Source organism: Schistocerca serialis, chromosome 1 (assembly GCF_023864345.2).
Source record: "Schistocerca serialis cubense isolate TAMUIC-IGC-003099 chromosome 1, iqSchSeri2.2, whole genome shotgun sequence".
Lineage (NCBI taxonomy): Eukaryota > Metazoa > Arthropoda > Insecta > Orthoptera > Acrididae > Schistocerca > Schistocerca serialis.
In genome coordinates this window covers 1050715455-1050740377 of record NC_064638.1, presented here as the reverse complement: position 1 = coordinate 1050740377, position 24923 = coordinate 1050715455, and the positions used below count along the sequence as shown (strand labels likewise).

General features: G+C 42.8%; 1 protein-coding gene across 1 annotated transcript in view; it reads left to right on the top strand.

Moving 5' to 3' along the window:
- The first annotated feature begins 2168 nt into the window (after nucleotides 1-2168).
- LOC126415128 (arginine kinase) overlaps nucleotides 2169-24923 on the top strand; it is a 37186-nt gene continuing 14431 nt past the window's right edge. The window contains exon 1 of the mRNA XM_050083408.1: nucleotides 2169-2326. The gene's annotated coding sequence lies outside the window, so the exon portion shown is untranslated. The remainder of the gene's footprint in view (nucleotides 2327-24923) is intronic.

Below are 24923 nucleotides of genomic sequence, written 5' to 3'. Positions count from 1 at the left end.
TGTTTCATGCATCTCCATGTGGAAGAGTTCTTACACATAGAGGAAATAGGGTATTGACAATAATCTTCTCTTAAATGCTGCTAACTACATCTGAACCTAAATGCGCAATGTAAGTTGTAAATTATGTAAGTACACAAGTTTGCATTGTCTATTAAGAAAACGTGGTGTTATGAACCTCAGTCCACGGGACAAACCAGGCAAGCTAAGGCATTACGGAGCGCTTGTTCTCAAAAAGAAATTGGGTCATTGCTGGAGTTTCTGCACTGTCTCCATTTCTCTTATTCTTACTAAATATCGAACATTTAGTTGGAGTTCCATTCATGTTTATTATTACTGCACCAAGCTAAATGAATGTGCAGGCACTTCCAAGGACATCCTCTTAATGCTTAGAATGGCGTATTTGATAGTCAAAATGAGATAGCTGAGGTTTTTTCAGAAATTTTCGGCGTTTCTTTCTGAAATCGTGAAACGAAATGAAGAGAAAATAGTGAGAGTTGTTATACTGTACGCGTGATACCAATGAACTACTGAAATAGGGTAACGTCTTGCAGTAGAGCATTTCGATAACTGGCTCAAAGAGAACGCACTGTCACTGCATCTGAGCTTGAAGTATGAAAGCTGAATTTCGTACCGTTTAGAAATTTTCGTTGAAAGCTCGAGACTATTAAGAGGTAAGCTTTCCTGATACACTGAAACCACTAAGACCATGTTTTACATAACGTTTGTACGGTCAATGAGTCACCTTCGATTACACTTGATGTTAAACGTTTTAATACATTTATTCTGTTCTTTGGAGTGATAAGATAATATCGAGTGGCGAAACAGCATTGCGCAACACGTTATCTAGGTAGTCTTCAGGAAGAATTCAACGTCGTTTCAAACGCGCCAGTTCCGAACGAGGAAAACGGTAAACCATAGAGCTGATGTAGTTTTTCTGTTACCATGAGTCATCCATACAACAAGCTGATGAAAAGCAATTAGACCGTTTATAAGTAAATTATTTCCCGTCGTCATTTCCTTGCAGATATCAATCTTAAATCTGTAAAAATGATATTAGGAAACGTTAATTTTGGGTTTAGTTATATCGAACGCGAAGAATATCAAAATGCTTTCTTCCACTTAAAGGTTGTTTAAAGCATTCGCTGATTTATTGTGAAGACTTTTTGTAGGTCCAATGGTTCACTATGTCTTTCTTTGAACCTGGATTCAATCGCTATGAAATTTTTGAATGATTTTAGGCTGCATGCAGCTGTTAAATTTGTTCTTGCTGTTGTACAGTTTCGGATTCTGCACACTTTAAAGTACTTTCTTGAAGCTTTTTCTATGAAACACTTTCAGATCTTCAGTACATCACATTAGTTAAATTTAAAAGAAGTGGTTAAACAGGATAAAAGTTAGCGCTGAATATAACAACTTACTAGACGTATGTGTTGCTATCTGAGCGTCAAAATACATTGCAAAGAAATATTGTCATTTCAGCAGAAAGTATTCGTGCAAAAATCTCTTAAAGTATGCGTTTTAGAGCCCTTGTTTACTTGATAATTTTTGCTTTGGATGATCGTTCCTGTCACATCGCTGAAATGTGACGTTGACCTATGTGACACGACTTTTGAATCATCCTGTATAATCTTTGTAACAACGCTGCAGTGTACGGTCGGCAAGTTATCTGAAACGCCATCTTGCATCGGATTTACTGAATATATAATATTGTTTCTTAAGAAATATTTTATCGGGGTACTTGAAGCTACTCTGGACGAAATCTTAAAACAGCGTTCAAAGAACGACTCTCCTTGTTGAGACGTGGTGTATGGTGTCTTCAGCGACTTTCGATACTCGGGAAACACTGTACTGATTCATCTCCGTAACTGAGATCCGTAAATAAAAGTTCTGAATGAATTACACAGCAGATTGAAGATAACGTGAGGTGGCAAGCCCCGTAATTTGCGTAATGGCCGTGGGTCAATGCCCGAACTTGCATCCCCGTTGCGGACGTATTTTTCAGTTGGACGGGGCGGACGCTGCAAGGACTGCGGTATTCCCGCCAAGAAAGCATCCCAATTGTTTTAATTGGCAATTCGAAGGCAGGCGCGCCATCCGGGCTCGCTGCCTAGTTTTAGGGCGGGCGCTGCGGCTCTTGGGCGCTTCTTGCGCGCTGCCGCGGCGCGGCGCGATTGGTCGGCGCGAACGTTACGTCACAGCGGGGTTAGAACTATCCGGCGCTGATCCCCCCGGCAGTCCTCACTCGACAGCAACGGGCCTGCCGCGACGCAAGACACGAGAAGACACCCACCCGGAGTAGAGTGTACCTGTCGTGACCAGCAACCAGGTGAGCTGACGCATACGCAGATAGTGCTCCCTCTTCTGATAACGCCGTCTTCCGGAGGTGTGTCCGCTGGGACGCGACCTCGAGTGCGCGCATCTGCCTACTGTGCCGCGACCTTGTGAATTACCTGTATCTGTGCGTGGTCGCTGCGGTAAAGGGACACGACCACGTCCCGATGTGAATACCGCTCGTGGCACTAAAATTGTCGGGTCTTCTCTAAAATCAAATAAACATTCAGTGGAAACGAGTCGTGTTTTGCGAAACTGTTAAATGGTGTGCAGACTGCATAGATTTCTATGTAAATAAGGATTGCTTGAAACTCAAGTTCCGACTGTAGTTAAGAAAGCTTCTTGAACTTTGAGGAAGCTGTAATCTAATAAAAAATTGTCCGTTAAGAAACTTGTACTTACCTCGTCATAGTCGAAGCCCAAGTGTAGAGCGTTTTTACATATTTTTCCGACTTTGTTTTGGTTGTTAATAAGACTTTGCTTCGGTGTCACATAGAACGATTCTAAAAAATGTACCTTGTTCAAATAGCTTCATCGATTCCTTAAAGCTAGAATTCGGAGATGCCCTTCAGAATATTTTTCTGAGTTTTGAATACGTCGTCAGAATAGAATGGTGACAAAACCAGCGACAGTTACTTTCGAACATAGCCTTATCGTAGCGATAATACGAGTATCATGCAACGTGCATGCTAGTTAGTTGAAACAGTTCTTATCCCTACAAAGTTCCAGAAATGAACTTTGACTGATCGAAGCTGGACCATTTAGTTCAGTTATGCTAAATCTATTGCAACAGAGACGCAGTGCAGCATTAAGTTCTGCAATAAAAGCGCTGAAAAAATACCAGGCTTTTTCATTTGAAGTTCGGTAATAACAAGAAATGTTATGGAGAGTGTTAGGGGATAAGATGAAAGACGGTTTTCCTCTTGCGGTGTAAGGAACAGTGGTTTAAAAAAAATGGTAGAAATAGTCTAAATTGATTCACGGTAATATGTGATTTATTGCAGATATTCTGCAGCTGTTGAACACCATAACTCTTTTAGCGTTCTGACCTAGTGAACGGAAATAGTTTCTCAATGTAATAGTACGAGGTTTGATGAACTACGCATTTACATTGCCTGTCGAGGTCTGCTGATAACTATTATTGTAGTCTCTGTATCAGTGAATGTGACGGAGTGGTATGAAACTGGACTCTTTCACGAGTTTTCTTTATAGCTCACGGTGAACAATGGAATGGTCTACTTGAAATTGAACGAACGGATTTGTTCCCCAATCTGAGCTAGTCATATGCCTCTAATGGACTATATGACGGCACATAAAGCCCTAATCTTGAAGTTTTTTCTTCATGGTTCCTTTCCCTCCTCTGCAACAGGAAGGGTGTTAATGTTTCCAGTTACCGTCTAGTAAGTGTTGCAGAGTGGTTTTCGAAGTTTCTGCCTAGAAAGACTTACCGCTCTGCAAAGGACAAACTAAATCCTAATGTGTCCTTATTTGAGTAGTTTGTGGTGCCCTTCTACGTACCTACCCGACAAGCCTATGTACTTACCGTTATCTGAACGTCTTCCTCTTGCAATAGCGGCGAATGGAAGCGCGCGTGTAGCTTCCACACTTCTGAGATCGATTGTATATCAGCGATACTTAGTTGTTCCACGCCTCGGAATCCATTTTAGACTGCAAGGTTCTCTATAACTGGTTGCGTACGTTCATAGTTCGGGGGAAGGCAAGAGCAGTGGTACTACGCCTAGTATGCCACTAAGATGCTCAAACTAACTTTCGGTCTGGGTAAAAATTTTTCAAAAAAATTAAATTTGCCTTGATGTCGTTATGTGTATCGAACAGTAAATACGTGAACCCTGCACTGATAAAGTGGTCACTTCAGCAGCCTACGGTTGGAGGGAGCATACTATGTTCTGGAAAGTGGGAACAGCAGTGCAGTTCACTTGTCAGATTTACGCGCGCACATTTGCGAGTTCGGGTGCGGGAAAGAACAGCCAGCTGTGGCGAGGAAGTTGTGCAAATAGGGCACGTATGGAGCGGGGAGCGCTCAAAAGGTTTGGAGCGTGCGTCACTTCACGTCGCGTCACACCTGCTGCCTGTTCGGAGGGGCCTTTGGAAGAGGCGACTGGCGCAGCCCGTTTTGTATGCCCGTGGCGCAGGCGCTCGTAAGGCGAGCCACACCTGGCCGCCACGTGGCTCCTCAGAGCCGTTGGGCGGGTCCACCCTCCAGCGCCACAGCTGGGCGCGATCAGCATTCGCCAGGTGTAATCTCGCGGCTCTTAAGAGAAAAACAGCTTGAGGGGCGGGGTTCGACATACTGACTACTGCTCTCTGCAAGGAGTCAAACTGTTTATCTCGACACGGGTCAATAACGCAGGGCAACAACTCAGTCCATTGGCAAGGACCAAACACCGATTTTCTGTGACTCAGAGCCTTAATTGCAACAATTGAAGACGTCGGTCGATAGGACCACCCAAACTGTGCCGTGTGTAGTGCCGTCCGCCCAACAAAAGTTCTTAAGTTACTGCGCGCGGCATTAGATGCTTATACGTAACGGTGCGAGGCGGATGAAATTTTGAGTTTCTGAAGAAATATAAAAACGAAACAAAGGTTTCGTATGGCAAATAAAGTCCGTCTACCTCCCGTATTTCTGTTTCTAGGTTTTTTCTGATGCACATCAGGAAATCTAGAAGCCGAAATATCGACATTGAGTGGAAGTTAATTCGTAAAATAGTTGCTTCACTGTTGTAAGCATTATAGACTATCCTATCAAAGCCATCTGCTATGAAGAGCTATTTTTTCCCCGTTTCTGACAGTTGCTAAGAGATTCACTTCTTATCTATCATTTATTACATATACGCCGCTAAAATGAGTACTCCTACGAACTGAAATGTTTCTTAAATATACTGCCCATATTTTATGCTACGTACATAACGTTTACATGAACGTCTCTTATTTTCCTTTACCATGACGTATTTTTGTAGTAAACTATAAATCACGTTTTTTCAGGAACAATTTTGATAATTGTGGAAATGCAACAGCACTGAATCTGAGGTCCTCTTAACTTCTGCCACTGGCTAGAAATCATAATGCAGCTCAGCCTCTCCTCGCAACATACAAACTCTCTCAAGATTTCTTTTTCGTTAAGAATTGTTTGATATTCAGCAGCGCCGAAATGCACGATTCGTCCATTCTTAGATAACTACGAAAAATCACTGGCTCCCGCTACTTCAGTAACAGAGCAGGGGTACATTCCTTTCCTAGCATTAGCCACTTCTTTGCCCACAACTTTCTCCTGGCTTTTTGACCTTGTTATCTCTAAAACAGTTCTGTGTAAGACTAAGACATTTCGTAGAACAAAATAAACTTACGGTAAATCACAACAGTACGGCGCACTAACCACTGAGTCGGTCAGGTGGAACATTAGGCTATAACGAAATTGGTCAGTAGATTGACCGATAAGTTGGTGCCCGTGTAGGGGCCTTTTGACATTAAATCACTATATCCATCGTATCCAAAGACGTTCATTAGATATCGTAGAACCACAGAGTATACTCCAGAGGTACATACTATTGGAAGCGGGTTGGTTGCAGGCCCAACATCAAACTGTATTCCCAGAATGCTGTACATGTGCGTTGTCTTCAGTAATTACTCAGCTGAAAGTCTAATCTTTAGACCAACATTTATGAACGTCCAGAACACTGTAGGTAATTGACTAAATTGACCAAAGCGACACTATCAGTTACGGATAGTAAAGGCTTCTGACAAGCCAACAAAGATTTAGGGAAATGGTTGCTATTCGGGCAGTTTCTTGGTCCTACGAACGGTGAACTGCATACCGTTAAGGCTTCTTATCTAAACTTGTAAATATAAAGCTGTCTTCAAACCGTTACCACGCAGTACTTTTTTGGCCATTGTTCTATTGAACGAATCACACGCTTGTCTTTCTCCGACCTTTAAAATTTATCCATCCTATGGGAGGATCTGCAGTTTCACGTGGTCTTCTACTCATGGAACAATCTAGCGTTTTCCGCATTAAAAACATCAATGCCGGACTGAAAGAACTATACACAGAAAAAATCTGATTGCTCGAGGACTGCACTCCAGATCTATGATTTGTGGTTTTTCTGCACTTGTCCGCGGCTCGTGGTGTAGTGGCTAGCGTTGCTGCCTCTGGATCACGGGGTTCCGGGTTCGATTCCCGACCGTGTTGGAATTTTCTTCTCCCGGGGACTGGGCGTTTGTGTTATTTCATCGTCATTTGTGTCAGTGGCTAAATTGGACTGTGGAAAAACTTGGACTGTGTAAAAAAATTGGGACTTTGCACGGGCGCTGATGACCGCACAATTGATCGCAACATAAACCAAACATCTGCACTTAATTCACGTAATGTAATTGATGCACATATCGATACGGATTTATTCGTAGTTCGGGAAACAGGCAGACTTTATAAGGCTAATTCATTTATTTGTAACATTACTGAATGGTCTCGTAAATACCTATGTAATTTCTCTGGTTTACAGTAACCAGATGAACATTGTTTTGTCCTTAGTGACGCTGGTTTTATGCACATTAGGATGTGGTCTACAGTTTGGTCACCTATTGAGGCAACACCCTCAGCCTGCAAAGACGTCCCTAGTTAGCCGTAAGCAGCTAGACAAGCTTAAGTTTGGAAGTTAACTGACTACGTGTTTATAGCCTTCAACGATTTCGCCCGCAGAAGACAACGAAACGTTAGGCAAAGATGCCTAGACGACGGCCTGACACGCAAAAAACTGTAATAACGGATATAAATACCGACCACCAAAGCCTGCATTGTATGAACACTATTCTACTTTATTAGTTGTAGGTCCTTGATGACACATGCAAACTTCATGGGTGTAAAAGTAGCGCTAGTTTTAGAGTTTAAAAAAGTGATCAGCTCAATATTCGCCAGGTTACATACGAATTGATAAAACATTACTTGTATCATAGGGGTAAATGCCATCACTGAAAGCGTGTTGACCTCTTTGGTTGTCTGGTGAAATAGTTTGTGCTACCGGCATATATAGTGGGAAAAGATCAAAAACTTTATTGATAACTGTCGTGAGTTGCCTGTAAAAGCATTTTCAGCAATTTCGATGCGTAAAAGCCTGGAAGAGTAATACCGCGTTTTGGCAGTTGCGAAAAACTAGTAACTTTACAGTAACTTATACGTCCAGCGTACAGGTCTTAACGCGAGACAACGCAAACAGGAGAATAGGGAAGTCTTTCAGGTTGTGGAAGATGAACAATAACTTCATAGTGCCGACGCTGTTCTCCCGCATTAACGATGTGTCCGGTCGGACAGGTGCACGACTCGTTACCGACTGGGAAGACAGCGGTTAGTTTTACGATTCGCATCCCATCGTTCATGGACGCTGCAGGCATTCAACGACGCCGCCGCACTGGCGACTTCTACACGTGAAACGAGTAAACGGCGGTCGTAATTCCGAGATGGAATATAGGTGGCACTGCCATACAGAAAGCAAAACTGGCAGTTACACAACGCAATTATCAGCGCAGATGAGATCTCGGTCTTAAGTACGCAGGTGGCGGACAAACATCGATAACGGGACGACTGTCTGGAACCTAGTCGCGATAACGCAGAAGTGGAATTCTCCGTCTGGCCTCTTCCACTTCAGAGATGTGAACGACGAGCCAACTCCCGCATCGGCCACAATTGCCCGCTGTCTTCAGAACCAATTGTACTCCGGCTGCAGCCGAACCCCAGCCAAGGTCGAGCAGTTTAGTCTTCATTAGGGCAAACTGTCAACTCAAGCAGGAATTCCGTGTTACGGCGCAGTCAGTTTTGTCTTCATCTAAGGATAGTTGGTAACTAAAGTATGCGAGTGGACAACGCAAAGCAACAGACACCTTACCCTTGTCATTGCGCTCATATTTCTAATTGCTGCCTTCGGTAAAGCATTCACTATTTTCGTCTCGGGTAGATTTCAATGTTTTACATTTAAGCGAGCCATTCATTCGTCATTTGAATGTTAAGCAGAAGTACTTAAACATTGCTGAATTGTAAAGAGATGGCACTATACGCCCATAGTGAAATGATGCCAACTTGAAAGTGCGACATAAAAATTTTGTTACCTGGTGGTAAAGGACTAGTACATCGTTTTAACCAAATACTGCATAACATATCCACAAAGCACTTAAATGTGGTTTGTCGGCAGACTTCTTTCGCTATGCTAGGAAACTCCAAATGGAAGTAAACGAGCACCAGACAGCATGAGCTCTAAGTATATGCTCCAGGAATTGCGTGGAGCCTGTCGCAGTGATAAAGTTAGGAGGAATGAGGATGCTTAGTGTTAAACGTCCGTTCTGTTCGTTCGATGTCGAAGTAGCTTGATGCAAAAATGTTCACACCATACTGAAGTAAGAATGATCGACGTTTCACGCTCCGTCGGCATGAAGGTCATTGTGGTAGTAGTAAAGGCTCAAGCTGGGAAAGGACGGGAACGGAAATCGTGTCCTTTTGAAAGGAAGCATCTCATAATGTGCCATACGTGTTTAAAGAAGCCATGGAATACATAAAGTCGGACTGCGATTCGAATTGCGGCCCTTTCGAATTAAACCAGTGTCTAAAAACCATCACGTCGCAGAACCAAGTGTCTGCGTTTGTCACAGTCTTTCTCCTTCAGTGTGAAATTTGAAAGTGGTAGCTTGTTTCTCTAATAGCAAAACTTGACACACTCTGAAAATGATAATCACCTAAACAACCAGCCTAAATGGAAGAAAAATTGTCCCCTTTGGAGGCGGTGATATTAAAATAAGAGCAGGTGGCGTTAAGCAGTAAATGCCTCTGGAGCTGTATACCGGCTTCAGTACACTATTTGGAGAATTGGCGCACGAATGGTCAGCCACACTGGGTGTCGCTATACACTCTTTCATATTGATGAAATTTCTTTCACTGTGAGCGTTTCAAAACAGTTAGGTACTGATTCTACAAGATGAACGCTATGTAGTTGAAGGCGGACGTATGTCTACAGCTATATCGTCGTAAGGCAACCCATGACTTGAAATATCAAACCGAAAATAAAATTTGACATCAGTTTCAATACCACGAAAATCATACGGATTAAATGACCCATGGTTTCAGAAAAACTTGTCAGTGTGGACTCCTCCCAAACATATGAACTTGTAGGGGCATATCGTCTGGGCGGGAATGGATAGCAGTAGTACTCGGAGGACATCAGGGTTCAGACTTTCCCTTCCTTGATGCCTGATTTTTAGACTAGATTGGTACTATCCCTAGAGCCGTGGGAGATGTTCCGTCACTGGCCAGATGCAGTGCGTGATTTTTACTGCTATCGTCGAAAAGAGAACATTCTGAAGCCTCCTGACTATAAGCCGGTATCGTGTCTCCATAGTAACATAAAATAAACATGACCAGATAACTGAAAACGGTATTCGGTGCTAGTAAGTAATATTGCTGATTGCACAACTGAACCCTGAAAACAAACTTGTCATTTTAGTTTTAATTGCGTGGTTCTTGATAAGAGTGTACGTGCATAAAGCTGTATTCTCGAAATACACCTACGTCATGGCACTCTTACCTTACCCTCTCGGTATAAGGAAAGTCAGGACGAATCTGTCCCGTCAGCTGGTGAGTGGTCCCCTAGCCGTACTGTGGCAGTGTCGTCAGCCGAGCTTCAGAATGTGCTGACGCACCGCCCACAGACATATCCGCGCCTCTGTGGGGCCCACGTCTATGGGCTCAGCCGAAGTGCAGTTCTTGCAACGGACTGCCGCAAGCGGAACCTCGGTTTTTCTGGTTACTGGGCCCTCGGCGATCGACTCAGCGCGGCTGTGGCGACAGCATTTCTCGGTAGCAACGCTTCCCGCTCGATTGCCAGCGGACCACCTTAACTGAAGTGACTACGAGCAGAAGTATTTCATAGTTCTCCCAATTTCACATTCAGCCACGCAAGATGGAACATAACAAAAAGGGAGTGTAATGGAGCAATTACTATTATCGATAAACATTGGTAAGTCAAAACGCTGTTGGTCGCACGACTGAATACTGCTTAATGGCGGCCGGAGCATTTGATACCGTAAGGAAAGTACACAAGAGGAGCAGAGAGGAATGAGAAATCATTCTAGCGACGATACGGGCCGCAAATGTCATAACTGACGTAAGACTCTGACAAAGGGCGTATTATGGCTCGATGCCTGGCAACTAGCATCTCGGAAACAACGAAATCGGTCAGCTTTTCGCGTGCTACTGTTTTGAGCGTCTACGGAAAGTGATCGGACCTTGAGCCTACGAATAGGTGACAAGTTTTAGAACGTCCACGCCTCGTCACAAAATGTTGAGATCGGAGGCTTGTCTACTTTGGAAAGCGGGATACCCGGCGATCTGTGGCAGATCGGACGACAGCATACAGTGCTGAGCAGGCACAAGCTTTTCGGAGCACACCTTCCAGCGCACATTGTTGAACAAGGGGCTCTCCAACAGACGGCTTATGTTGACTCAAACATCAGTACCGATCGCAGTGGGCACAGGATCATAGAGGCTGGAGCTGGATTGTTGATAATTCTACCCCTGTTGTTTCTTGTTACACCATCCGTTGGGGGGGGGGGGGGGGGGGGTGGCGGCGGCGACAGTATTATGCTGTGAAACACTTGTTCATAGAGCTCATACTGTTTCAGGTCTAGACAGCTTACCTCAAGAACTCGCCTATCTAAAGACAGTATTCAGCGAAAATGGGTATTCCATCCGGCAGATTAACAGGGCACTAACAGTTAAAACTAAGAAGCAGGAAGTGAATAAAGAGAACATGCCGGAACAATCTTTAGCTTTTCTTCCTTTCGTTGGCAACACTTCGTTTAAAATAGCAAGAATCCTCCGAAAATTTCAGGTAACAGTGGTTTTCCGCCCACCATCGAAGATTGCGAACCTTGTGGGTTCAGTTAACGCCAATCTGTTACTACGAAAGGCCGGAATTTACAAGATACCGTGCCAATGTGGTATGGCTTACATAGGTCAAACCACACGCACCGTGAAAGAACGCTGCACTGAACATCGTTACCACCCGCCTTTTGCAGCCAAGCAAGTCCGCTATTGCTGAACATTGTATTTCTACTGGACATTCAATGGAGTATGACAAAACAATGATTTTGTCCACAGCAACGTCTTTCTGGGACTCCATTATTAAAGAATCCGTAGAAATACGACTGGCGGAAAATCTGTTAAACCGTGACAGCTGCTACCAGCTGCACAGTGCATGGAATCCCATCATCTCCACGATTTGCTCAAATCGAAGAAGAGTGCGTCGACGGCCGAGGCCAGAATCGTATTATTTGAGGGGTATGACGGTAAACTACCGTTGATATCTTTGAAATAGATTTCCTCTGATCTGAAGACGATGGAACACGTCTGGGACGCGATCGGCAGCCAGTGAGGTGCCGCAGTTAGCACACTGGACTCGCATTCGGGAGGACGACAATTCAAACCCGCGTTCGGCCATCCAGATTTAGGTTTTCCGCCAGTTCCCTAAATCGCTCCAGGCAAATACCGGGATGGTTCTTTTCAAAGGGCACGTGCAATTTCCTTCCCCATCCTTTACTTAATCCGAGCTTGTGCTCCCTCTCTTAATAACATCGATGTCGACGGGTCGTTAAACCCAACATTTAGTCCTTGGGATCGAGTCAGCAACACGACTACAAACCATTGGCTCGTAACTTGCGTGAAAATGGGTGATCCGTGCGTATATGCCTGGTGCCATATTTATCTGGAAACCTACCAAGAACTTGGCGGACCCATGCCATGCAGAGTCGCTGCTGTATTGATCCAGAGGTAGAGCAACATGTTATTAAGCAGGTAGTGATTGTCTTGGGCTATCATATGAGCGGTAGATAAAGGCGGAAACTCTCAGGCTCTCGGCGGACGCTGTTCTCGCATCACCAGAAAATTGTAACGAAATGCAGGAAAACTTCAAGATAATATACATTTAGAACAGGGACTGGCAGTTCTCACCATAAATGTGAATATTGCGTATAAATGGCTGCAAGTATCCATTATTGTTCCATTACGTTACTGGCGATCAATGAATAGTACGTCCGAAAAATTCTCAGAATGTGCGCCCAGCGCTATCTAAAGTAGAAAGAAGACATAAAACTTCAGTAAAAAAAGCACTTGAGAGTCGGACTACAGATTACATCTTCTCGCGTCACGAAATTAAAACGTCAGCGAAATCGGTGCAATTCGAGCTCTTGCAGACTGTCGCCAATAGCTCTCGAGCATAATCGTCGAGTGGAATAGATAATGGAGAAATAGTAGTGGATGTCGACGTACTCTCCGCCTACATCTGAGTTTTTTAACCAAAAAAAATCATGAAACAACCGTATGTTTTCAGAAGTTATTGTATTTACACGGCCAGTCTCGGCATCTCATTAATGCCTTTACTCACTCCATGTATAAAGAATCAGATCATCCATGCATGCATAACCAGAGCCATCAATATCTCGATTCCGTGAATATTTTGTGGCGTGTGTACTTCGAAGACTCAAGCCACTATTGTTAAGTTTTCGTAATATGCAATCTACAATTTCACGGAATCGAGGTATTGATGGCTCCGGTTATGCATACATCGATGTATCTGATTCTTTATAAATAGAGTGCGTAGGACCTGGAAATGCAAACTTGAAATTTGCGGTAAGGTCTTATGGGACCAAATTGCTGAGCTAATCGGTCCCTAAGACTACACACTTAACATAACTTAAACTAGCTTACGCTATGGACGACGCACACGCACAAGACGGGGGACTCTAACCTCCGACGGGGAGAGCCGCACGGACCGTGACAAGGCGTCGTAGACCGCGCGGCTACAACGCGCAGCCATTGAGATGCATAAACTGGTCATGTAAATAACATAACTTCTGAAAACGTTTGACGGGTTCGTCGTTTTTCTCTGGTAAATATAGTACCGACCGTTATCCCATATTCAAGATGACCAACACATGCAGCTAAGGTGGCTTCCGAAGTATAGGCGTATATCTATTTAAGCCGGTGTTGCACCTGTAATATTCCATAAATTAAAATATTAGCAGTCTGATGAAATAGAAAATCGATCTATTGTTTTATTTCTAATCTGGACGACTAGGAATACTTTCCGTAGAAACACAAGGTTCTGTTTCAAATGACACATTTGAAAATCAGTGACTGGTCTTTAAAATGTTTTTCGTTGGTATTTCGTTTTGCATTATAATAAAACAGCCACCAGTACCTTGTATAATTAGCTAGCGTGAACGTTATGCGTTCTGTATGCGACTTTACTTAGAATTTTAAAAAGCTCTGGATGAGTATGTGATTTGGAATATTTTGGAACTACGTCGGTTGATAAGCTCCGAATAATTAAATCTGCACACAAATCGCGTACCAATTTCATGAAAACTGTCAGAAAATAGCTGTGCTAATGTGAAGGCGTAAGTCTCCAGAACAGACAACAATATGAAAGTAACCAGAAGTTTATCTCTCCATTTCCGATGTGTGCCATCTTCTCGTTATCGAGAACAGACATTTCTTGCAATGAGGAATCTAACCAAACTGGTCACGGAGTTTGGTTGGCATCCAGGTAATGACTAAATCAGATCTGCACTCGATGCGCATAAAGATAACAGCTAGGGTAGCAGTAGAAATACAGAGACGGCGTTACCTCGGCTACAGACAGAAAATCTGGGAAATCAGGGAAAGCACTAATATTTTCTAAATTTGTATAGTAACGGGCTCTTCAGCTACAGAAATGGATAGACACAAATCTCTATGAAAACACTGTGTCGGTAAGTTTGAAATTTACTAAATCTAAGATTAAAATTTAGGGTGAAATGAACTTTCCAACATCTTTGAGAGGATAGCTTATGTTAAGTTTGTCTTCTTCGTTTTCATAAATAGACGGTGTACCTTGTACAACGAGGCGAAATAAACGATAGTTATTAGTTTGGCAGCAGTTGAGTAAATAATAGGTGACTTATATAAGGAAAGTGTTGCGACGTTTCCCACCGACGAAGGCATAACTGCAAGCATGATTCAGCGCGGCTGGAATGCCGTTCGGTCTGAAGAAAGTCCTTGTTAAGCCAGGGTTGCCGCTATTTAGCGTCGCTGGGTGAAACTGTGTACAGAAACACGGTCGGTCGTTCAGACAGCATGAGTCATTTCTATCGGGTGGCAGGACCACTCGAGGTGAAGGTGACACACTACTGTTGTCATAATTGCTGTATTCAACTGGCACGACCAGTGAAACAGGATTACGTAAATTGTAACTGCGTAAGGTGGTAATGACGTGTAAGAGCATGGAATCTCGCACAAAGCTGCTTTTACTTTGTCAATGTCACGTTGCTATTTGATTTGAACTTCTGAAATCTAGTGGACCCTCTAAAGAACTATTAGATGCGATAATATGAATCTCCACTGTTGCAGTATCTTAATATTGCTTGGTGAATCAAGTAGTAAACAATGATCTTCCTGTGAGATATAATAGTTTTCGTCTTGAGATATAGAAGAAACGAGTGGATGTCGTACATCATTTGCATATAACTAATTTCCTGAAGATAAAAGAAAATTGTAATGGTAAGATATTTTAGACAGTAGAAGTTCTATACAGTTTCTCTGCAAGATATAGGAGATCAGAATTGGACTGAAAATATTCCTACTAATTACGCTGTAGACGAATGAGTTCCCACTAGATATTGTCACTAAAGTCTACTTAACGATGTAAAGCTTCGTTAACATGAACGCCTAGCTTCATGCGGATACAAATCGTGTCTTGGATCGATAACCGACCAGTCTTGCTGCGAAATCTGACAGTTTAAGAATGACAATTTGAGTCCTCCCTGTTCGCTGTTCCCATCCGCAGCCGGCAGCAGGTGAACAGCTATAAGCGAAATGCAGAACAAGACTTGTAAATTTCAGGGATGCCGTGGCAAATTGCTCTCCCTTGTAGATGCGAATGAGATGAGGCAAATTGCTCTCCCTTGTAGATGCGAATGAGATGAGGCGTGCGAGGCAGAGTGGTGGAAGGATGTTGTGGTGGCTGGGTGTAACTAGTGATTTTTCTGCGGGGGGGGGGGGGCACGGCAGAGTACATCAGAGTCATTGCAGGGTCTGCGAGAAGATGGGCGGACAGCCGTCACTTGCAGGCAAGAAGTATTCTGCGACTCAGCATAGTAGCTTGGGCTTGAAACTTAAACAAAAATGGGCATCAAGGCATTTTTTAATATCAGTAAAGTCTAAACTGAACTAGAAATGTCGATACTTTCTGGAAATTAATTCGCTTCATGTTCTGAGAGTTTCTGTTAAGAGCCAATCATGTCTGATTGTCAGGGAAACAAATGAGAGCTGAGATGTACCACGAAGCTAACACTACCAGTATCGATCGTCCTCTTGTGTTTTAGACATAAATCTGGCCTGTTTCGGCCGGCCCGGTAATTACACTTAAATAAAAAAAAGTTATCTCTACCGTTTTCTCCGCAAAATAGGTTCACTAATTTGCCATTCTGTGCTATTGGCGTTGGTAGCGACACAGTAGGTACGTTATAGTGTTAGTAAGACGAAGAAAAGAACCATCGTTTATGAACATGACTGTTCAGTCGCAATCAGAAGCTGATTATCAGTTGCCCAGCAAGTATCGAACCAGAACCGCTTTCGAAACGCGAATTTCAAAATTAAAAGGGTTAAAACTTCGAAGCTTTGGATAGATCCCTGAAGCGTACATGAGTGGCCCAATTAAAACAGCAGTGACTCAGAAAAGCAGATGTCAGATATGGCTTTAACGTGTCAGTAGAGATGCTTCTTTCTCCGTCAATCGCAGAAACATCTCAGCATCCGTTCTTCGTAAGCAGCTTCTAATCAAAATGTGTGCCTATTGAGGATCGTCTTAGTTGTGAGACTGGATTTAAGATTCAGGTCAGAAAAAGGCAACATTTCGTAGTAACAGATGGGAAATTATCTAGTGTAACTAGTGATATCCAGGGTTCCCCAATGAAGCGTTGTAGACGCCCTGCTTTCCTTTATCTACGTAGGGATTCGGAAAGAAACATCCACATGTCATTTCACAGCAAGATCGTTGTGAAACAGGAGTGGCGCATTGTCAGAAGAGTGAACATGTTCCAGGCTTCCTGTAGACAGTTGTGCTGCGGTTCAGATGAGACTGAAACGGCGTAGCAACTAGTAAGATACTCCAATGTTGAAGTACACGGGACAGCAGGATTCTTGTGGGCTAAACGTTTAAACTGCATACATTCACCATCAAATTGTGGCGGTATGTGGACCAGATGCAATGTCGCGTCAAGCCGTACTGAAATGGTACCACCAGTTTGTCCAAGGCCGAACGGACGTGAAGTCCACATCTTGTATAATGCGACTTCTTTTTTTTAGGCAATGGCTCCATGACTAAGCATGCTTGGTGATTACGTTGAAAAATGGTGTCATGTATCTGTCACTTTGAAGTGTAGTAAAAGCTTCCCTGCCTGTTACAATAATGTGTAACTTACTCTTTGAAATTCCCTCGTATGTGAGAGTCAAGACAGGTCTGAGCAGCTCTTAGATTGTTTGCAGCGTATCAGCTATCGTTCACCGTGTAGTAAAGCCCTCAGAAAATCTGAACGAACTGCAAAAATGATTTAGACAAGAAACTGCATGGTGTAAAAAATAGAATTTAACCAAATACGATTTCGTATGGCTCAGTGGCCTGGCGTATATCTTTTAGATGAGTGCCGCTTCGGCGACTTGCGTGTTTCTGAACTAAGCCAATAATCCTGTCAGAAAAAGGAGACCTAAAGTTTGACGTGGAAGCACGTGGCTTTTCTGACTAATCTTCACATCATTGAGGGTGAAAGCTAGGTTACGCAGAATAGAATAATCCATGGTTCAACCGGCATTCAATGCAACGATCTTCAGATTTCTAGGGACTCACTTTACCACTAGGTCACTAGACTCGTGTGAGGTCGTCCAAATTAGCGAAATTAATTCCATTACATTTTGGTTACGACAGATAACTAATTTAAAAGTAGTAGATTCAGCTAAATACCTTGGGCTTACAATTATGAACAATTAAAGTTGAAAACATAACACAGAAAATGTTATGGGGAAGGAGAACCACACACACTTAGAAGATGCAACGGGTCTACTAAAGACTACTTAAAATATGCTTGTCCATACTCCTCTGAAGTGAAGAATATAGCTGTGCGGCAGAAGATCCTTAAGAGACAGAACTAGTGGACATAAAAGTTCAAAAAAGGGTAACTCATTTTGTATTATCACTAAATAGGCGGAACGGGGGATGGGGGCGCGGATGGGGATGGTGAGGGGGCAGGCGAAGTGTCACGGATGTGGGAGCTGAAGTGGGAAACATTAAAACAAAATCTTACTCCGTTGCGGTGAGATCTTTTCACGAATTTTCAATCACCAACTTCTTCCTGAATGCAAAAATATTTCGAATACCACATACATAGGGAAAAATGACCATCGAAATAAATCAAAGCTCGCACGGAAAGACTATTAGTTTTTCGTTCGTGCTGTTGTACAGTGGAACGGTAGAGTGAGTCTGAAAAGGGTTCTATGAGCCCTATACCGAACATTTAAATGCAGAATAGGCCCCTAATCGTGTAGACGTAACACTCAATTGCTACTAGTTTTCTAAAAAATCTCCCTATACCGCTTATGACTGGTAAAGTAAACAGCAATTACGATTTTCACTCTGGTAAAAGTTCAACCGGTTCTTTGAACGTGGTTGGGTTTTCAGGTTCGTTTTGTTTTAAAAACTGAGTTAATCTGGAAGAAGGGACTTCTTGCGCAGCGAAGAAGCAGTAGTAGTAAACTGAATGGAAGTTATTCATTACCTGTTTTGGATTGAAGAGCATTGTTCTGACTAATCGGGAAGACGCAGTACCTGATTTTCGAAAGCCATTTGTGAAAAACACTTTAGACCAGAAAACAAGTATTTAGCAGGCTAACAATCTTTTCGGGCCTGAAAAAGTAAACATGACAAAAAAGTTTCCCAAATTCGGTTTTCACCTTCGGGAAGTTGGTGTCGCATGTAAATGTAGCGATAACCACTCTGCCCCGCCAGCATCGAGAAAAAGGACACCAATAAACAAGAAGCTCAGGACAGTGCTACAAATTCCTGAATGTAGAAAAAATTATAAACAAGCTGCTGACATAATCGCGAATACGAAAGGCAGCTTAGAATCGCAAATTGTCCGTGCTTGGCACAGAAAATCTTAAGACACGTCTTTCAGAATTAGAGATTAAGCTCTTATTTGTACTACTCACGCGTAGAAACCTATGTTAAATTCCTTGGCACTTTAGTGAGCTTAAATAAATCGTATCAAAAGCCTGATCGTCTTGTCACCAATTACGAGGAATGGTGATGCATTTGCTGGCTGCTCAATCTCCCCCTGACAAATTAGGGCTCGAACATCCCAATAAATCAGAGCACAGGATATCAGAAAACCACTGTTACATCGTTATCAATAAGGGAGGCTCGATACAGCAGGGAGAGAACCTTAAATGGTCATTCTGCAGCACAGCCGAGTGATGAATCGTCTGTCGGATTATTTGGTCGCGATTAGCTTCAACGTAATCTGAACTGAGACATATCGGCCAATACTTGACGGGCGTTTCCTTAATTCGATGAACGCGATAAGGTGAGTGCGAGACGACAGCACTCGCAGTAAATTTATCAGCGACTGTGTCTTAAGATAGTAATTTGTCTAAAAGGATTATTGCGTGCAATCATATTTCTTGGCTCGAGAGCTGTTTCAGAGAACTTCGGAAAACTTGTGGCGTTCCTTAGGTGTGGAGTAGCGCAATTCACTTCTCGCATTTTAAGCTTCTAATTAGCTTTTATTCAGTTGTCAGATGTGGCGAAGTTGGACACTTATAAATGTCGCGATTACTGTACTATCAAACAAGGGATACTTACAAATCCGATCGTCTAAAATTGTATGAAACAGAAAACTACTATGATTAAGAAAGTTTCTTGAGTAGCGTCATTCCTGATTTACTTTCCTCTGAGTTAGTGCATATTCGAGTTCGATGTTAAAAGGACTTAAAACTTATCCACCGTCGCAACTTAATTCCTTGTGGCTAACTAAACCTCTTAAGAGTAATTTTTAAAATATATTGCAAGTGGTGTAAGCACTCGCCAGAATGTTTTCCACTTCCAGGTCTCTCTCGTAGAATAACAGTTCATATCATAAACTAAACACAATTCGGTATAGCCCCGCCACAATGAGTAATTTTTCCGGAATTTTTTGAACAAACTCCAATGGCAAATACTGCAAGAAGTTCCACGAGTAGGTTTACTGTTGAAATTCAGAGCGCGTTCGTTCCAAGAACAAAAGTTTCCAGCAACACAAGTTTCGCGAAATGACTAACAGAAATTCAGAAAACCTAGAGTACAGAGGAGTGCCGAGATTGATAGCGGTACCAAAATTACCCTCTGCCACCCACCGTAAGGACCTTAGCGTAACACTGGTGTAAGAGTACATTTAGGTGCTCTGTAATTTCTGTTAAACATGGAAGTACACGGAAAACAATTTCGGAAGATGTCATTTCATATGACAAACTATTTATCAGTTATCTAAAGTAAACGTCAGATATTCGTTCCGGACATGGCTTGTCGAGATTTCGACATGATATAAGGTGGACACATTATCTTGAATGGCTGTCACAGGAAAACAGTTCTGAGTAAAATGAAATGAACAGAGGCAGAATTCTGCTATATATTGTTCCTAGAAGTTATTGAATGCGTGACGTTTCTTGATCACGTATCGCTGCTTAAGTGACATACTTCTGAAAGATGTTTCGCTCCTGAGACAAAGATGGAAGAGTACAGTTTAATGCCCCGCCTAAAACTAGATCAGAGACGAAACAACGCTCAGATGGGTGAAGGGGAAAGAAATCAGCAGTATCATTTCTGAAGAAACTGTCCAGGCATTACCTAAAAGTTTTAGGAAAGCTACAGAAAACTCAGTGAAACGGATGATTTTTGCATGCAGCACGTCCAATTCCATAGCGGGAAGATTTTATTTCTAACGGTAATGTGGACCGTTAACCTCCGCATCTCAAGTCGGACGGTAAATACTCCCGACAGATTGAAATGTCCCCCTTAACAAGCAAATGTTGCGATGTATAAAGCCACAGTCAGCTACATAAATTGTTCAGTTGTGAAAAAGCATTAATCACTTGTCCCTGAGGTGTAATATTTTAAGCAACCCACTCAGTATCTATAAAGGAGAAGTTTTTCTAATGACTGCTCTGGATTCCAATCAGCGCCAGGCTTTAATTAGGTGGCGTTGAAATGGTTACATGTATTCTTAACTACCCGCATCGGTAACATGTCTTAGCGACCACGACTAAGCAGTAAAATTGTCAGACTGTTTCTTGGCTAGCTGCCATGTTTCCCTTAACTACTCGTGGACGCCAATCATCTCGTAAACACACGAATGCTGATTTTTACTGAAGCTAGTTAAACATTTGCTGAATGGCCAAACAATTGCTTTCCTGAAGTAATGTTTAGATCTATTGCTTGATAAGTTACTCAGTTTCACGGCAGACCTTTCGAGCACTAGAGACAAAGTTAGACCAGCACGTTTGTTAAATTCGTTAGTATTGAGCTTGTAGTGAATAGTTAGTTGATACTGCAAAAATTAGGAATGGTTTTATATCGAACTATTTGTTCTGTATTTTCAGATTGATTTGAAAACGACAAACATGGTTCTTAGTGTCAGGATAACTGCTATAGTGAATACCAGGAGCTGGCCGATTTCCAAAGAAAGTCTCATAAAAAATTACTGGATTAGCTGTAACAGGCAGTGAGTCACAAATACCCGCAACTGGTTTGCTACATTTAAGTGTTATGTATGTTAATAAAAAATAAAGCCTAAATATTCACACACCCTTTCTCTGGTTCCACTTTGACTTTCACACTTTCCTTCACGTAGTTTCAAGCAGATATTTTTCCCCAGCGCTCACCAGCTGTGAAGTATTTCCTTTGTAGCACTGCTGTGTCAAATTTTCCTTCGTGTTTATTACTGCGAATTACCTGCCAAGTCCTGAAAACAAGACTTGTCTCGATTAGAAAGATCGCCCAGGTAAAACGAATTGACAGTTCTCGTATCTTATTAGTGTCATGAAATTTTCAGCCCTACTTCTACACTGCTTTAGTGTGCCCAAGCCCATGAGGAACACACAGACGGTCGGGTAAATCAGCTCTGTTTGTCAGCCTCTGTATTTGTGTGACCCACAGGTGTCCTCGAAGAGTAGGAGGTGAGTAGGGAGCAGTGATTCTCTGATGCTACTAAACTGCAGATTTTGCGCTGCCGAATGCGATGGGGAAGACTGTGTGGTATTTTCAAGTTTTTCTCCAATTTGATCTGGCACTTTCCGGATTATTTTTTGTTGCTATCAAGGCCGGCCGCGGTGGTCTAGTGGTTCTAGGCGCGCAGTCCGGAAACGCGGGACTGCTACGGTCGCAGGTTCGAATCCTGCCTCGGGCGTGGATGTGTGTGATGTCCTTAGGTTAGTTAGGTTTACGTAGTTCTAAGTTCTAGGGGACTGATGACCGCAAAAGTTAAGTCCCATAGTGCTCAGAGCCATTTAAACCATTTTTGTTGCTATCAACCGGTTTTCTCAGTCGTTCTGATTTTTTGTTATATTTGGTGGAAACTTAATGTTGTTGGTATATGATTAAAATGTTTTCATATGAAATGATCGTTAAATACTCTGAACTTAAACATAAGAAGGGTGTAACTTCAGATCGTTGAATCTAAACTGCAGCTATCATATTAATGATGTAAAAACTCTTAGTGAGCATATTCTACGCGATTACCTTTTCGGTAATCTACCTAAAATAAACTGAGTAGACACTGATCAGTCGTTAGAGATAAAATGTTAGTGTAATTACTGTCAAATTTAGTTTTGGGGCCAATTCTCTCTCTCTCTCTCTCTCTCTCTCTCTCTCTCTCTCTCTCGCTCTCTACCAGTTACATAAAAATGGCAATTTTGTAATCTTGTCTCCCTCTTTGATAATTTTTTAGGATATCCATGCAAAAAATGCAACAAGAATTTCGTAGTGTGCTCTTACACCTTAGTCATAAAGAAGGAACTCCACCTGCACATTAGCTGTGCCAGGGAAGCTGCTGGGGGCGGCCCGTAGGAAAGAGGTAGGCAAGGCAGCAACAGCTGACACCTGAGTCCTGTGGCGATGCGTGCGTTGAGCTGTGTTCTGTGCGAGGTGTCGGGTGTCGCGTGAGGCCGCGTGCTAGGAGCAGCCGGCCGCGTGACGTAACAGCTTAGGCGCTGCACGCAACCCGCGCGACGTTGTGCACCCGTCAAGTACGTCTGGAAGTTAAGACTAAGCGTCTCGTAGACACGCTCAGGAACCACGCACAAGCTCAGTGGGGCAGTACTGGGGCACGAAATCGACTGGCGCAGTTTTGGTACAAAAGAAAAATTCGCGCATGCGCCCTAAATGATTTTCAAAAACTACCGAAATTCTGAGTCGGAATTATTTGACATAAACAATGGCAGAGTTCCCACCATTCCGTCTCCTTGCTCGGCTTGCCTAATTATCTGCCCTGCCCACTGAGCTCTATGGTGCAGTGTCAAAGATCGTCTGTTTCTATAAGTCACTGAGACGAAACAAGAGGAGCACTGTCCAGTAAACCATAGGGTAATTCTTTAATTAGAACCGCAGGTGGTATGTTACCACCTGAATTACATTGATAGAACGCAGTTTGCATGTTGCTCTGATGGCATCTATTGATTTCTCCTCAATTTTGGGCAAAGGCAATGCCAATTAAGTTTTTGTGACGGATCGAATGTTAAACTTAAGCTCTGAGGGCGCCAAGTATGGTACCTTTTCGATCTGTTTTGAACCATTTTAATATGTTAGGATATTTAGCCTCCTCCATCCACAACGAAGGGCTTGGTCGTTACAGACCAACAGATTGATCAGAAACTGTAATCCACATACCTTCGTTCCTACCCATGTCCTGCTCAGCTTCATGCATAAGGTATTGAAGAAATATACATACTTCCCGGTACAACAAGGATATTCGTCATTATGGAACTCGCATCCTGCCCCATCAGATAGTGGTACTGATCCAGTATGTCCCAAAATATCCAGAACGTGCCACTCATATTGTCCAGTAGCAAACGTCTCAACCATTTATCGTGAAATCTCATAACTATTTCCTCATTCACGCGAAGCTTCCGTCCCTCCAATCCCCTCTCCCCACTGCCATAAGCTCATTTCTTGGATACGCTCTAGCTGGCCACTTCAGCTGACAAGTCCCACATAAAAATTGCTGCCCAACTTTGCACAGCAAATTACAGACTACGGTTTAAGTGATGCGTTATATAAATTAGAACTATACTTTTTTAATTCTGTAAGCAGTCTGGACTTATGTTTCACAAGACTATGAAATTCATAATAAAACTAAGGCTGATTCCATTTCTGTATTTGTTAAACGTGCTATACCAAAGACTTATAAAAGACGAATTTCGTTACGACTACTTGTCTGCAGCAGAAACTTAATATCACATGACTGATGGATACAAGCTTTTGGATCGAACTATGTTGGTAATTTGACATCGGCAATCATCTGATATTCAAAAGGGTTTTTCCATTGGCATCAATAGCGTCTACATTACTCCATGAAGTACGAACAAGTGTCCGTCGGTAATCATTCAGATCTTTGGGTTTGGTAGACAGACGCTAAGTATGAAGTAGTCAAGCAAATACGTAACGCTGAAATGGTGGAATAAAATTCACAGCCTCCACAAAGCCGTCCTCATTTGATTGTCGTGGCTTGTCACTCTAAACGAATTAGCGAGTAAAATAAATTCCTTGAGTATGCGGACTATTATGGATACTTTGTTAGTAAAACAGTCTAGATCACTCAACATATTAGGACCGATGACCGTTGCTGTCTGGTCCCTTAAACCCCACAAACCAACCAAACCAACTCAACATATTACTTCATTGCTTCTTTTCGCCTGCTACCATTATCAGAGCTAAATTTGCAACTTATAAAACGACGTTCAGAGTATTTATCAATAAAAACTATTCCCAAGATTGGATGCCCCGCTTCGGCACTTCGATACCGACACAGAAGGTTGTTTTATAAGTAGCCCGTTTTAATCTGACGAACGCTGCAGCCAAAAAGACGTAATAAATAAAATACGTGGAGTAATCCAGAGGGTTTTGTTCATAAAGAATGTCAGGACAGTTAATAGTTCATGTCACAGCAACGTACGGTACACCTTCCCCCTCCCCCGTCCCCTCCAGTGCAGCATAGCGGCCATTTAAGTACCTAGGGAAGACAATACGTAATATCTTTAGACCTCCGAAGCTTTTGCACACTCAAAATTTTGAGAGGATCGGACACACATGCGGCAATAGTTCAGCGGCGTAACTGCCCCAGTGCTTCACGTGTTCAGGGAACCGCGACCCGTCGCTTGCGAACGCGCCAGTCGTTAGGAGTGACCTGGCGAGAGGCCCACTCGACTAATTTCCCTGTGAATCACGCTGTAAACTGTCCAGTGCTCTCTGCTCGTGCCG